Here is a 16,866-nt window from a genome sequence, read left to right as displayed (position 1 = left end):
GTCACATGTATTGTCATGACTGCAACTGCCTGTCAGATATACCTTCAGTACCTCTAAGGTTTATTAATTTGACTTTATTTCAGTATAAACAGCTATTTGGTAGGGAGAACAAATAGGATGTGGATATCAGAGATGGGGAGAAGGAACTTGGCCTACTGTTTTAGTTTAAAAAAGAAATATGTGGTACATGGGAATGGACAGTGAGTGCTGATTAGGGGTTGTGAGGGTTCACTGAACACGTAGCCTTGATCTGAGCCTTCCACATATGGGATTTAGGAGGTGGGAGCCTTTCAGTAGCATCTGGATTTCCTTGCTTGTTATGGTTACTGGAAGTCAGAGATTTTAAATCATTAATTTCTTTATTCCAAAATCCAGGTGTTCAGAAGGGTATAGTTGTTTCTCTGAGAGCTCATGGCTTTCATTCTATTTGCCCAGGAGAAAAAGGTCCTAAGGAAGGAAGGATGACAAGTATTGTATCCTCACCTCAGTGTAAACTCCTCCTTGCTTTGGATTCCTATAGTGCACTTTGTTTCTGACACTGATATCTGGGACAGAGATGTGCATCTACTTGACACATCATCATCATCTCAGTCTTTCCATTAGTATTACTCTGATTAACATTCCCTGACAGGTACCCTTTAAATTTCTGCATCAATACGTATGATTCATAGACAGTTTTGCTTTCTTTTACTTCTATCACTTGTTTTATTTTTATTTTTTAGCAATTTTTATTGCTTTTTTAAATGGATACTTCTATATTTACATTACAAGTGTAATTTCCTTTCCCAGTTTCCTGTTCGTAAGAGACATAACCTGTCAACCGCCCCTTTTTCTATAACTCCCCTTAGTGCCTCTTGATATTCTGATGAACTAGGAATCAAACCTAGGGAGGTCCAAGGGCCTCTTCTTCCATTGGTGTCCACCAAGTCCATCTTCTGCTACATATGCAGTTGTAGCCATTGGTCTGTCCATGTGCAGTCTTTGAATATTGATTTAGTACCAGAAAGGTTTCGTTCATTGGCATTGTTCTTATGTGGATTAAAGCCCCATTCAGCTCTTGTAATCCTTTCTCAACATTTACCAATGAGTCCATTTTAAGTTCATGGGTTTCCCACTATAATTTACCTCTGTATTTAACATACTCTAGCTGTGTCTGTTAGGAAAGGTCTATATATGGTTCCTGGCAGAATGCACTCCTTAGCTTCATCATTTTTATATCGTTTTGGTGGCAGATGTATATATATATATATATATATATATATATATATATATATATATATATATATATATATATATATATTTGGTGGCTCCTATAGCTAGGTGGTTAGGTGGAATGTTAACATAGAATCTGCCGAACTAGGTCAAGAATGTAGAATTCAGAAATGACAATGTCAAATAGACTCCCTCCATATTATGAATATATTGAATTTGAGTTTTACTTGTAATCATGCCATTCTTCTCCCTACCTATCCTCCAGTATCTAAGGTTTTTATTTAAGAAAGAAAAATGCTAAAACATCCAAAAACTCAAGTCTGGCCATGGGAACACAGGAAGATAGGTAGTACAGAATTGATATCAAATAGGACTAGAGAACCGAATTCTATAGTCCATATTCCATTTGCGTTGCTAAGGTCTGGTAATTTTTAAATAAAATAGCATTTAGGAGTTCATCATTTGAATTGAGTACACAGTATTTACACAGTTATGCTCAGTCTATATCTGGGCCACTTTGTTGCCAAAATACTTGCAGAAAATGGAATTTGAAAACAGAATTTTTGAGTACACATTCAGGAATATTTATGAAGTGCCCTGTCAAGGAAAGTACAATAAGAAAGTAAAATACAATATTCATTTAATTACAGGTCTGTAGGGAAAACACTGGCCTTTGTGATACATAGATACCCAAGAAAATTGAACTCTGTCACAGGACTGAACCTGGGAATAAAAATATTATCTAGAAAAATCTCCTACACTAGATGTTCTTAAATTTTTTCTACACATGCTAAGCCCCTGACTAACTTTCTCCATTCAGAGCATGTATCCGCTAATAAAGCAAAGAGAAGTCTCTAGCTTAAGGGAGATGGAGAATGTAAAGGTTTCCACTTGTCACATGAGACATACGTGGAATGGGCACCCTCAAATCTGGTCAATGTAAGGAAAGCTGTTTAACAGGCAAGCCATGGCAAGTCTCAATGACATAATCATTAGGCCCTCCCTTAACCATCTATTGTAACCTGGAAAGCCGTAGATTCTGTGATGTCACAAGTGTTGTCATGACTACAACTCCCTCTCAGATATCCCTTCAGTACCTCTAGGGTTTACTAATTGAACTATAATTCAGAATAAACAGCCATTTGGGAGTAAAAACAAAGAGGATGAAGAGATCAGATATGGAGAGAAGGAAGCTGGTCTTCTTTCTTGGTATGAAAAAAAGGAAGAAATACGTGGTCCTTGGGAAAGCTCAGTGAGTTGTTGGTACAGATTGAATGGGATGGCTGAAGAGATAGCCTTGATCTGAGCCTTCAATATATGGGTAACAGAAGCTGGGAGCCTCCCAAAAACATCTGGATTTTCCAGTTATTATGCTTCTTGGAAGTCAGAGAAGTTAAATCATTTATTTCTTTATTTCAAAAGCCAAGTGTTGGGAAGGGCACAGTTGTTTTCCTGAGAGCTCATAGCCTTTATACTTTTTATTAAAAAGAAAGTGTACTAAGGAAGAAGGAATGGACAAGTATTGTGTCCTCAACTGAGAGTAAACTCCACCATGCTTTGGATACCTATGCTGCCGTTTATGTCTGACACTGATATCTGGGAGAGAGAAGTGCTTCTGATTGAGGCTTCATCATGTCAGTCTTTCCACTAGTTTTACTCTGAATACCAGTTTAGATTTCCCAGTCAATAGATGTGATTAATTGTCAGTTTTCTTTTATATCTTTCATTATTTTTACTCTTTAACAAATTTTATTGTTTTTTTTTTAAACTGGATGTTTCTATATTTAAATTTAACATATTATTTCCTTTCCCAGATTCCTGCCCATAAGGTCCAAACCTTTTCCCTTCCCTTTCTTCTGTAACCTCCTTTTCTGCCAACTGACATTCCCTTTAAATTGGGTACAAACCAAGAGAGGACAAGGGTTTCTACTCCCATAGGGCCCAACAGGGATGGGGAGAAGGAACCTGGCTTTCTGCCTTGGTATAAAAATAAGGGAGAAATATGTGGTCCTTGGGAATGTTAAGTTAATACTTCATATGGGTTGAGTGGAGTAACTTAAGGGATAGCCTTGATCTGAGCCTTATGAACCTATTGAAGTTGTGGTTTCACTGCTCCAGAAGCCATTCTTAATTCTGCCCATCCTCCTCTATCTTATGTTTGGCCTTAACAAAGAATCATGGTAAAACATCCTAAACCCTTAAATCTGGCCCTGATACACTGGAATGTAGATATTGCAGATGATATCACAAGCAACTAGAGAAGAGAATTTTATGCTCCATGTGGTCCTTTGCTTTACTGATATCTGGAAATTTTTGGACAAAATAGGATTTTGAAGTTTATCATTTGATGTCGATACACCATATTTACACTGTTATATTCAGTCTATAGCTGTGCGCCTTTGTTGATAAATCATTGCAAAAAATGGAAGTGGAAATCCGAATTTTTGAGTACACATTCAGGAACATTTATAAAATCACCTATCAAGGAATATACTATAAGAAGTGAAATACAATATTCATTCATCTAAAGGTCTGTAGAGAAAATACTGGCCTTTGGAGGACAGAGAAATCCTAGAAATTGAACTGTATTTAATAGTAATGAACCTGAGAACAAAATATTATCTAGGAGAATCTCCTACACGCCATGTTCCTAGATTTTTTTCTACCCATGCCAAGTTCCTGACCATATTTCACCATTCAGAGCATCTAACCAATAATGAAGCAAAGAGAAGTCTGCAGGTTTAGAGAGATGGAGTTCATAAATGTTTCCACTGTGTCACAGGAGACATACCAGGAAATGTTACCCTTGTATCTGGTTCATGCAAGGAAAGCTGTTTAGAAGGTAGGCTATGGCAGGTGTCAGAGACATCATCATTAGGTCCTCCTTTGAAACTCTATTGTAACTTGGAGATCTCTAGCTTTTTCTGTGATGTCCCAAGTGTTGTTCTGACTGCAACACCCTTTCAGATATTGCTTCAGGACCTCTAGAGTTTACTAATAGGCCTGTAATTCAGAGTAAACAGCCATTTTAGAGGGAGAACAAAGAGCATGAAAAGATCAGAGTAGGGGAGAAGGAAGCTGGTCTTCTGTCTAGGTATAAAAAAAAAAGGAAGAAATACATGGTCCTTGGGAAAGCTCAGTGAGTTCTTGGTATAGATTGATTGGGAATGCTGAAGAGATAGCCTTGATCTGAGCCTTCCAGATATGGGAATCAAGAGCTGCGAGCCTCTCATAAGCATCTGGACTTCTCAGTTCTTATGGCTTCTGGAAGTCAGAGATTTTATAAAATTCATTTTTTATTCCAAAAGCCAAGTGTTTGGAAGGTCACAGATGTTTTCCTAAGAGCTCTTGGAATTTATTCTTTTTGTCAATTATAAAAAAGTCCTAAGTAAGAAGGGAAAGACAAGTAATGTGTCCTTTGCTCAGTGTAAACTCCTCCATGCTTTGGATACCAATAGTGCAGTTTGTTTCTTACACTTATATCTGGGAGAGAGAAGTGCTTCTAGTTGAGACCTCATCATCTCAGTCTTTCCACTAGTACTTACACTGACTAACACTTTAGATTTCTGAGTCAATTGGTGAGATAAGCTTGCAGTTTTCCTTCCTTTTATTTCTTTCATTTTTTTAAAAAAAATTTTAGCAAAACTCTCAAATCTCATCCTGGCTGACGATGTAGATTAGACCCATCGGATGAAATGAAGAATTAAAAAACTCTCCTGGGGATGAAAATGGTAAGGAAATCACATTGATGTATCATAAATGCAGTGCCAAGAGCAATATTCAGACTACTCTTGGGAGATGCTGCCTTTATCAGAGACCACAGACCTTAAGTGGAGTATGATTTAATACTAAACTGGGAAGGGAAAATGATGGTTGATATTGTTCTAGTAGATCTCACAACATTAAAAAGTGCTTCTTCCAGATCATTGAATGATTATTTTAAAGCAACTCCCGGAATGAACTTATGAGACCCACAATCAGTCTGCGAAAAATGTGTGAAAGAAGAAATCTGGGTCTCTCCAGGACAAACTCTTGCTTTCAAACTAAAAGTAAAGTGTCCATTCTATGAATGATACTAAATATACACACATTAGAGCAGGAAGGATACAGAGTTTCTTCAGGTCAATGAATGAGGTATTCAGGAGTTGACCTGGCTCAGCAATAAATGTTAATTTTGCCAACTCTTGAGACCTGAGCTCCTTCACTAGGAGCCCCATGATTGAAGGAAAGAACAAACTTCAGACAACTTGTCTCAGATTTTTATGTAGTTCAGGTTTTCAGGTCTTGGTCCTCAGAAGGAAAGACATCTTATTTTCCAATTCTTGTATATCCTATAATCCTTCTCACTGATGCACTCATGCAAATAAGTTACTGTACATTTCATTAATAGGTTATTATTGATTTTTAATCCTTTTGACAAGAACTATAGAAAATAAGAAGGACTTTATCAAAACATCATATGAAAATCAGACTAAGGGAATGTTGCCATTGGATATTTGTAACTGAGCTGAAAATCTTACTAGAGACAAACTGGTGTAAAAGGTCTTCTCTAGATATCTGGTGTAGTAGTTGGTTTTCCCCAACAGATACTAAAGGATCTACCTCTCTATACAGAGAAATCGGACTCATCAAAATGATCACAGGCTATTGTCCACATAATTTAACAATGGCTGACTATTAGTAAAGTTCTAGAATCCATTAGTTTATTAGTCCAAAAGGCTAGATGTCTCATCTGGTCATTGGTATATGGATAAATCTTCAGTATGCAGGTACTAATGTCTGTGAGGGTTTGGTAGCATTGTGAGTGCAAACATGAAAAAGTAAAAGATTCTTTCTTCCATGTTTTCTATGGGGTTTCAAATAGAATGCATGGTTAAGAATACATTGGGATTGCCATTATCAAACAGACCGGTATCTTCAACTGAACATTCTTTTCTGGGAAGCTGCAGCCTGTAAGCATGGCTCAGGTGTATGTGAACTCCAAGATCTAGTCTGGGAAGGTGGTATTGTTCATCAATCCCATCTGCCCCTATGAAAGTAATACCCAAGACTTCCTCAATCAACTCCTTTGCAAACATGGTCTTCTGGGATTTGAAGACATTACATCTACAAACAACACCAATGTGATTCAAGATTACTTACCACAGCTCACTGGAGTGAGAACAGTTCCTTGGACCTTTATAGGTAGAGAAAGACTGCATAGGCAGAAACAGTGATATAATCTACCTGCAACAGAATGAGGAGATGATGATGTGGCTGAAGCAGATTGGGGCTCTGCAGTTATAAAAGGGGTGGCAGTAAAAGCCCATGCTGACAGCAGACATTCAGCCATGCTGAAACCATGTTGAGAGTTGATGTTCTTCACAGATGATGTCAGTATTTTCTTATGATTGGGATTTTCAAGGAATTGGCTTTTATTCTATTCCTCAGTGCAAAACAATCTGTTTCTGTTTGCCTTAAACCATTGGGTAGGGAAAATTAAGATACAACAGAGGTTTGAATATCCAGCCTTCATGTGCTGACATGTCTCTACCTCTAAGTCCATGTTTCACAATCCAGTGCGTTTAAATCTCTAGGGAATCAGTTACTGTTTCTCTACCCATGCTGGTCTACTAAAGTCATTTTCCAGAAGTCCACTTTCTAGTAATTATTAAAGCAATGAATATTGTGAAGTTGTTTATGATCTACACACAGGCCTTTCATGCCCCAAGCATGTACCATCCCACTTCTGCATTGCAGCTCTCTGCCAGTGTTCTCAACCTATCCATCCAACAACCCACAGAAGTCCACACTTGTATGAGGATGCTGTTTGAAAAACAGTTGAATAGATTTAGCATAGTTGTTCTTCACTGTAGCCATATTAACACAGACGGCAGAGCATATGATGCATTCAGCTCTGTTTGTAGTGTTTAATTGCCCATGAAGTCCCAAACAGTTGTGAGTTTATTCTGTCAGAGTACCAGCAAAGTCAAATATGAAATGCAAAATGTCAGAACTCTCCTTCCAAGGCTGTTTGTGAAAGAAGTTGTTTGCAAAACACTGTCTTAATAAATTTATTCCATTCTCACTTTGATATTTTGCTTTGATGTCTTTAAGTGACATTTAATTATCATTGAAATGCAAGTCCCCTCTATGGTCTTCAGTGAGAAGGTTTCTTTCCTCAAAAGGATGTATCTGCAGATTCCTGCCAAAATAAATAAAAAAAAAATAGATCTTGATAAAGTTCTAAAGTAAAGATGCAACATCCTACTCCAAAGATCCACATAAGATGAACATTTGATATTGACCTTATATTATGCATAAATTCATCACGTATTTCCTCTATCATTGGGATTTAATTAATCACAGATGAATAGTTGACAACCAAGTGGAGCCTTTAGAATCATTTTGCCCTCTTCACTAATAGTTTTGAGCAAATGGAACACTGAAAGTTCACAAAGAAGAAATAGTTATATTCAAAACATACATGTGGGTCAGCTCTAACTCTCATGGTCTAGGTGAATTTGGACACACTCATTATGGTCATGGATTGCTCTCATAAGTCTCTGCAGAAGGTTGTTCCTACTGCCTCACTTTAAGCTCCAGGAAGACCAAGCAACCAGAGCTGATCAGGTTCCCTTAGAATGCACTTGAAAGCCACATATGCTGAGGAACTTTTGATATGCTTTAGCTCTATTGTCAGGTTTTTTTAACTCCTCTACCAAACAAAAAGCTGTCCTTTTTACTCTCTTCTCAACACCTCTAAATCTTTCCTAGGTCAATTGCTCAGATGATATTAGTCATAGCTCAGAACCTCAAATATGCTCTCATCTTACTGTGTTTCTAACATCCTGCCTGCAAAACCAATGGCCACTCCATACTAGATCTCACATGACAGGTAGCTCCATCTGAAGTATTAAATCCTTTCTCCACCCTTGTGTCTACTAACCTGCCTGCAGGAATATTAGATATCCACACAACTGGTTGGTCAAGAGCATCTTTCTTGAACTATACAGAATCAATTTGGAAACAGGACCTTCAGTGTTCGCAGGAAGATTCCCTATCTAAGAATCAAAACGAGACCATACAAGACTCAATCCATGTCTCTGGTTTTGGGAGGGAGATAGAGCAGTTAGAAATTCAGAGTTGAAATTCAAATAATTATAATGTATATGTAGTATTAATTATGCCTGCATAAAAGGATCCAAAAAATTGGAAATGGGTAACATTTAAGGCACAAAAAAAAAAGAGAGAGAAAAAAAAAAAAAAAACATACTACAGCCAACAATGTGGACCTGTTAAAAAGCCTGGGCTTTTTTCAGCCATCTGAATTTATACTTGAAATTCTTCTGACCACTTCTTGATCTCTGCAAGTAGAAAAGAATAAAAAGAAAAAGAAAACAAAGTAAAAAAAGAAATCACGAAAATGAAACAAAAAGCAAAAGCAAAAGAAAATCAAACCCATTCCTAAAAAAAGAGGACTGAGTGAAGATTGCTTGAGGTTCTCATTTTCAACTACAACTACAAGCCACCCATAGCTTTCAATGCAAAAATTATTCATTATTTTATTTGAAACTTCTCTTTGGATCAAAGAAACAAGATTTATATGCTGCAACAAGAGGAAACAGAAACAAATCATACCGTAGAGCTCACCACTGATATTACTATGGTGACTGTGGGCAATGCGGAGAATGCTGGTGTTTGTTAATGGGTCTTGTGGTTTTCTATATGCTGGCAATGTCTATGACTCTGAAATGAGTTAGAGTCATCACGAAGTTATCACTAAATAAACTGCTCCTTTTCTTCGGAGCACAAGATCTGGAAAACAGTTGACTGACTATGGTTTGTATTTTGTACCTAGCCTCTGTTCTAAAGCTAAGGATTCTGATGGAAAAACCTCCACCAAAACACTGGATGGTCAATGGTGCTGGCAGCCAAAAACCATGTCCTGAGTCTACCCTGCAATCTCCAGAAGAAGTTTCAAAATGTCAAACATAACAATTTTTTTGTGGCTTTGTCTTGTACCTTTTTATTTTAAATAAAGTGTGATTTCTGTCATAATTCCTTCTAATTTCTTCCTAACATAGAACTTCACATTGACCTCAAATTCCATTCATGAAGGGGTATTCTTTCGTTGGCTAAGTTTTCCTTTTATGGCTTGCTGTGATTGCATATTGTGGCTGTCTATATGATGCAATATTGAGCAACTGACTCCATCAAAATGGCTTGCAGGCATCAGTATTTTGCATTTTCTTGATGGCTTGTTGATGTACGGGGACTTAGCCCACTGTGGATTATACCACCACTAGTAAACTGAGGAGGTTATAGAGAAAAAGTACCTGAGCAGATTAGTAAGCAGAGTTCCTCTTTATTTTCATGCTGCTGTCTTGTGTTCTTTTCTTGGATTCCATTGATTATGAACTGGAACTTGTGAGGTGAATAAAAGCTTCAATTTCCTACCTTGCCATTTTTATGTTTTCTATAACATAGTAGTAATAACTGGAACATTTGGCATTTTCTTGAGATCTAATCCGATAGTCCGTCCTCCTGCTGGCATGTAACATCACATTTTAAATCAATAAATAAATCCTGGGTGCTCCAATCCTTTGAAATATTCACTCTGCAGCAACATCACACTGCATATGTAACGCTTACATTTTTTAATCTCATAATATTTTTCCTCCCTCTTTGTTTCTCTTAAAAATTATCTCCCTAAACATGTTATCACTTTGTACTTTACAGTTGTCCTCTGTCTCATAGTAGAATAATTATAGTCGCACTCTTGAGTTTCATAAAAGTGGTGATTTATTGTAGTAAAATTTTCTAATCAATATTTATTGCATTAAATTTATTAATTAATCAAAAATTGGCATTATTATATTATCTGCTCATCCTTAAAACTATAAAAGCTTTAAGGTCGTTGAGAACATCAGCTGGAACGTTCTTATATATATTCTGGATGGATCGTGGTTACTTCATATGTCTTCTAACTAATACTATGCTTTATAACTATGCTAATCCAGGTTATTTTGTTATATATTTTAAGAGTGTTTCAATTGGAATATTTCCCTGATTTTTCTCGCATTGTTTGAAATTGGAAAACAGGAAAGATAATGTGTTTTGAGTATTCACTTTGAATTCTACTATTTATGAATGTATTTTCAGCTTTAAGAAACATAATCTTTTAGAGACCAATTGTCTCTATTGAGGATCACTTCTAGCTAGTTCATAGTGGTCTTTGCATTTTAAATATTTTCGTCCACAATATTTTATTTTTTATTTTCAGATTATTGTGAAGGGAATTTTACCCATATTTTCTCACAGTATGGTTTGGATTGGCATAAAGGAAGGCTAAGGAATTTTGAGTGTTCGTACGATACTCTGCTTTTATGACCCTATTTTTCAGGCTTAAGAGACTGATACATTTTTAGAGTTTTTAAAATGGTATCACAACATCTGCAAATGAGCCCATTTTGATTTCTTCATTTTTCATTTGTATTCCCTGGATCTTCTTCAGTAGTCATATTGTTCTAGCTAAAATTACAAATACTGTAATACATAAGTATCAAACCAGTGTATATTCTTGTCTTCTTCCTGCTTGTAGTGGAACTGCTTTGAATTTTTCTCTCTTTAGCACAATGCTTGTGGTCGTCTTCTTGTACCTTGCCTTTATTATGTTGAACTATATTCTCCATACCTACAGCTTCCCCAGGACTAAATAAACTTGTATGTCTGGGATTTGGAGAAAGCTTACGTGGTTGAAGATTATTTTTAATGTTTTCTTGAATCTGTTCACAATATTTTATTGAGAATATGTGTGTATAGGTGTAAATTAGTGTGCAATACTCTCTCTTCCTCTCTTCCTGTAAGTCATCTGTAACTCAATCTCCCTCTCTCATTACCTTCCCTTTTGCCTCATTGTCCCCCTGTCTCACTCTCTCTCCTTATTTCCTCTGTCATTGTTAGGTAATACCAGATTCAAAATAGAATTTTAATGTATTCAATCCTTTTGTCTACTTTATGAAATAGTCTTAGACACTTTGAATGCTATTTAAATGTATAATCATTTTTTTTCAACTGAATACATGTGGTCCTATGATATTTGAGATGGGAGAAATTAAATACCTGATTCTATGTAATTGTTTAGTATTGATCTATTTACATTATGCAAAATGAGCTGATTTAATCTTGGTATATCAAATACATCTAGTATTTACTGTCATTTCCAACCCCGACCAGAAGGAAAGGAGAGACACCACACGTTCTTCTAAAAGCAGTTTATTCAGGAACCCTTTTGTCTGCTAGCAGGAACAATGCCTCCATCCAGCCCCCGAGCCCACTCCCTTATATCCTCCCTCAAGAAACTCAGCCATCCAGTCTGCGTAACCCCCATTCATAGGTCCACAGCACATGACCTGATCTATCCTCATGGTGCGCCTGCGCAGCTCTCACGTTGGGGCGTGGCTTAATTTCAGGTGCTATTCGTGAGACATGGCAGTAGTCCCGGGCTACATCTTGGGATTGCTGCTACACCGACTCCCCACGGTAAATCACGAATGCTTTAAAAAATATTCTAGATTTGGGACTGTAAATCTATATAATCTGTGTTTTCTCCATGTTTCCTATATTCTCTTTCATTTTATAAATTCAACCCTTCCATTACCTAACATGGCCAGAGGTTATGAAGATCTAGTTAATACTTTCCAAGAGTGACCCCTTCCTTTCATTCATTATATAGTTGTCTACATTTTATTGATTTCAGTCATGATGAATTGGATATACATGCTATACCCCTTCCCCAAGGCTAAAAAGCCATTCTGAAACAAGGTGCAAAGAGACTGTAGGTGCCCAAATTGTGGGTGGGATCAGACATAAAGCGTTTCTTCTGGATACAAGAAGTGGTGCCCTCATGTCACATAGCAGCTGTGGTTTCCTGCACAGCTTCAAGACAGTCAACAGGGAAGAATGCAGTGAAAAGACCTGAAAGCTGCTATACCTACCTGACATAATATGGACAGTTAGTATCTTCAGTTGGAGGGTTGAAAAATTATTTGTAAGGGTTTATCATAGAATTATTAAAGAATACTTTAATGTAGAAGATATACAGAAGTAGGATTCAAAGAAATAGAGTGATGTGGGCAAAATAAATGGAAAAATTATCATCAAAATTCATTGGTGGAAATTCTCACAGAGTAAAATATATAAACTATATTCCTCAATATTATGTACATAGAAAATGTTTTAATATATAGGGATATTTCATGAAGCGACCTTATGATTTCGGTTGGTTAAAACAGATCTGCCAATTCTGTGAGTTGAATGAGTGCATTATGTAATTTGCCCTTATAAGTTCAAAGTGGCTGTCTTCAAAAATAGTAAGCATTATTTCTATGTACATTTTCAACAACGTGCTTCTATAAATAATATTAGTAAAACTAAAACACTATATATCAAGAAAACATAATTAAATTGGTCTACATATCTAAACAAAATGTTCAAAAGTGAAGAAACTCAAGTGACTAAGAATCGAAAGTGAAATATTTATCATCTTTATACAATACAGAAATGAAAATCAAAATTATCCTGAGATTTTTTTCCTCCATTTCAGAAATTTTAGTTTTATAACACCTGAGTAAACTTATGTTTGCTGTGTTATGGAGAGAGGGGAACATTCCTATTCTCCTAGTTGGAATGCAAACTTCTACAGCACCTTTAGAAATCAGTATGATGTTTCTTCAGGAATGCGGAAATGGATGCACCTAAAGATATAACTCGAGGAAAATATATCCAAATGTTGATTAATCCTAGTATAGAGATCCTTGAATATTTGTAAATATTCAAGTTGTTCCTTAACAAATGAATGCATAAAGAAAATGTGGTGATTTTACAGATTGGAAAGGGAAAGCATGTAATTTTGAGGACAATGAATGGATCTTGTGAAAGTCATCATGGATGAGATAATCCAGATCAAAAAAGAAAAATGGGATACATTTCACTTTAATATGAATGTTAATTCTCCACACTGTATCAGTATGATTAGTGTAGTGTAAATGTCAAGGGATACGCTCCAGACTGTCCTCACTTTGGGATGTACAAATATACTTATGGATTTCAGAAGCACACTGTCAGGAACAGGAATGTCAAATTTGAAGAAAGAGGGAAGAGGATAACAATGGAGGGAATATAGAGATGTAGAGTTAAATTGAGAAACATATGAGGCATGGAATGGAAACCTAATGCAACAGAAATAAAAATATTTTTTTCGAGGTAACTAAAGATTTATAGCTATAAGGACAGGAGATAAAACATTGATTGTGTGTATCTATGTGAAATATCAATAATAAGAAACTCACAAAAATTATGGATTTCGACTCTCAATAAACCTATAGTACCGAAAAAGAAATATATAGTCCTTAAGGAAACAGATGTGAATATCTCTGTTGTAAACATAAATGTGTTATATTATACACATTATATGTATAAAATAATATATTTGTTTACATTCAAATGTCATTTCCCAAACTGGTCTTTCTTTCTTAAATTCCCTAAACTATTCCGATCCTCATTTTTCTAATATGGTGCTCCCCCATCTACATTCCCACTTCTACTTTTGCCCTCTAACATCCCCCTTCTCTGGGATATGACATCTCCACAGGACCAATTGCCTAAATTCCCAGATATGGCAGTTGCCTTCCCCATATGCTCTGCTATCTATATAGCAGAAGTCTTGCACTAGCCAAAGCATACTTTAGGAGTTGAAAAATTCCCTGAAACTCTGAAGGGTAATCTTAATTGATACTGTTGTTCTTCATATTGGGTTCCAATCCCCTCCAGATCCTTAAGTCATTCCCCTAACTCTTCCTTTGTGGCTGTCAGTTGCTGTCTAATGCTTATGTGTTTCTGCATCTCACAGTCAGGTGATGGCAGAGCCCCTTGGAAGACAGACATATTCGGGTCTTATCTGCAAGCACATCTTGACATCAGGAATAGTCTGAGAATTTCGAGTCTGAGGATGAAATTGTTCTTCTGGTCGGGTGGTCTCTGGATTGCCTTTCCTTCAGTCTCTGCTCAATTTTTGTATTTACATTTTTTAGATTGGAGATTTATAGGTAAAAAATTGTGAGCTGTGTGGGCAGCACCATCCCTTCACTGTGGGGCATGTTTAGCTTTAGGAGGCAGTCTCTAGTTGTTCTATCTTTTTTGCTGCTTGGTATTTAAACTACCACCATCACAGTCAGTTTCTGGGAGACACTTGCATCCCTGGCATTTGGGATTTTCCTGGGGATACCCAAGTTCACCACCCAAAACTGAGGCTTATTGTTCTTTACTCCACGTTTCCTCTGAATTTCTCTCTTTCTCTTTTAATTGTTGAAACTCCCACCACTTTGTTCATCATTTTCTACCTCTAGCTGGGTTCTTCCACCCCTCTGACTTCCATGATTATTTTGTTCTCCTTTCTAATGGGTTATAAGCATCCGCAATTTGGCCTTCTAACATGTTACCCTTCATGTTATAAAAGATTTGTATAGTGGGTATTCCGTTGGCAGGGCTTACATGTACTTCTCACTAAGTGCATCCCATTTTATGTCATTTTTGATCTCTGTTATTTCACTATTTTCCAGTACCATCTTTTGTCTACAAAGTTCTTGATGTCCTCATTTTTAATACCTGAGTAATGTTCCATTGTTTAAGTATAGCACTCTTTCTGTATTTATTCCTGAGTGGAGATGAGGTATAGCACCATTGTTTCCAGCATTCGACTATTATAAGTAAGACTGCTGTGAATATCTTCCACCACATGTCCATGTTATGTGTGAATCAAATTTGAGTATATGGGTTGAAGTGAGTAGTAAAGTTGGGTTTTCAAGTAAAGCTATTTGGAATTTTCTCTGAACCTCCACATTGATATCCAAAGTGGCTATACAGATGCCAATCTCACCAGCCGTGGAGGAGTGTTCCACTTTCTCTACATCCTAGCCCACTCTGCTACTGCATTATTTTTTTTTTCTTATCCATTCTGATTGGTTTAACGAAGACTCTTATGTTTATTTTGATTTGCCTTTTTCTGAGCTAAGGATGTTAAACATTTCTCGATATGTTTTCACCTATTGAGATACCTCAGTTGGGAATTCTTGGTTAGCTCTCTAATCCAGTTTAAAAGTTGGGTTGCTTGGTTGTCTGGGAGTTTACCTTTCTGAGCTCTTTCTATATTTTTTTTTATTTTGGCACTATCTCAGATGTAGGGTTCGTAAAAATCTTTTCCAAATGTGTAGGTTGCTGTTTTCCTATTGGAAGTGTACTTGGCTTTAAAGAAAGTTTACAGAATGATGGGATTTTGTATATTGACTGTTGCTCTTAGATTCTGAACGTTTGGTGTTCTGTTCTGAAAATTTTCTACTGTGCAAATATGTTCTAGGCACTTTCTGACACCGTCCCTTCTTTTGGCTTCTGCATATCTGATTTTGTGTGGATTTCATTGATGTACTTAAACTTGAACTTTGAAGAAGGAGATAGAAATGGATCAAATGGCACCCAGCTATCTAGACCACCAGTTAGGATAACATCATATCTTAGAACGCTTTGTGTTATGTATAATATACTTAGTCATCAGGGACATGCAAATCAAAACAACCATGAAATTCCACCTCACATCATTCAGAATGGCTAAGATCAAAAACTCAGGTGACAGCAGATGTTGTCAAGGATATGGAGAAAGAGGAACACTCCTCCATTGTTGTTGGGATTGCGAACTGATACAACCTCTCTGAAAATCAATCCTGAATTTGCTCAAAAATTGGTCATTGCACTTGCTGAAGACCCAGCTATATCTGCCCTGGGCATATACCCAAGATGCTTCAACATACAACAAAGACACATGTTTCACTATGTTCATGGCAGCCTTATACACAATATACAGAAGCTGGAAAGAAGCCAGATGTCCTTCACCAGAGGAATGGATATAGAAATTGGCCTATATTTACACTATGGACTACTACTCAACTATCAAAATCAATGAGCTCATGAAATTCATAGGCAAATGGATGGACCTAGAAAATATCATCCTGAGTGAGGTTACCCAATCACAGAAAAACAAACAAAATATGTATTCATTGATTGTTGGATATCAGCCTAAATGCTCTAATTAGCTGTGATACAATGCACAAACCACATGAAACTGAAGAAGGAGGAACAAAATGCACATGATTCACGCCTTCTTTAAAAGGGTAAATATAATATCCATAGAGGGGTAAGGAGGCATTGTTCTTAGGAGACTGAAGAAATGGCCATTCAGAATATGCTGGACATGTGGTACACACACACACACACACACACACACACACACACACACACACACATGCACACACACACACACACACACACACACACACACACACATATATGTATCCAAAACTATTTTGGATTAAATAAGGATTTGAGAGTTTATCATTTGAAGTAGGTACACAATATCTACACTCTTATATTCATTCTATAGCTGGGCCCCCTTTGTTGCCAAAATCATTGCAAAAAAACTAATTTTTAAACCAAAAAATTTTTAAGTACACATTAAGGAATATTTATAAAGTCCCCTATCAAGGAATGTACAATAAGAAAGTAAAATACAATATTCAGTCAATTAAGTATCTGTAGGGAGAATACTGGCCTTTGGGAAACAGA

General features: G+C 36.6%; 1 long non-coding RNA gene across 1 annotated transcript; it reads left to right on the top strand.

Annotated features, from left to right (window-relative positions):
- The first annotated feature begins 2,055 nt into the window (after window positions 1-2,055).
- LOC134484278 (uncharacterized) lies at window positions 2,056-9,205 on the top strand. The gene is made up of 3 exons (XR_010061689.1): window positions 2,056-2,421; window positions 4,853-4,943; window positions 9,053-9,205. It is a non-coding gene; the product is annotated as an uncharacterized LOC134484278 (long non-coding RNA).
- Window positions 9,206-16,866: the final 7,661 nt, after the last annotated feature.

The sequence above is a fragment of the Rattus norvegicus genome, chromosome Y (genome assembly GCF_036323735.1).
Source record: "Rattus norvegicus strain BN/NHsdMcwi chromosome Y, GRCr8, whole genome shotgun sequence".
Lineage (NCBI taxonomy): Eukaryota > Metazoa > Chordata > Mammalia > Rodentia > Muridae > Rattus > Rattus norvegicus.
Note: the sequence above shows the minus strand (reverse complement) of the source record. Positions and strands in the feature narration are given on the sequence as shown.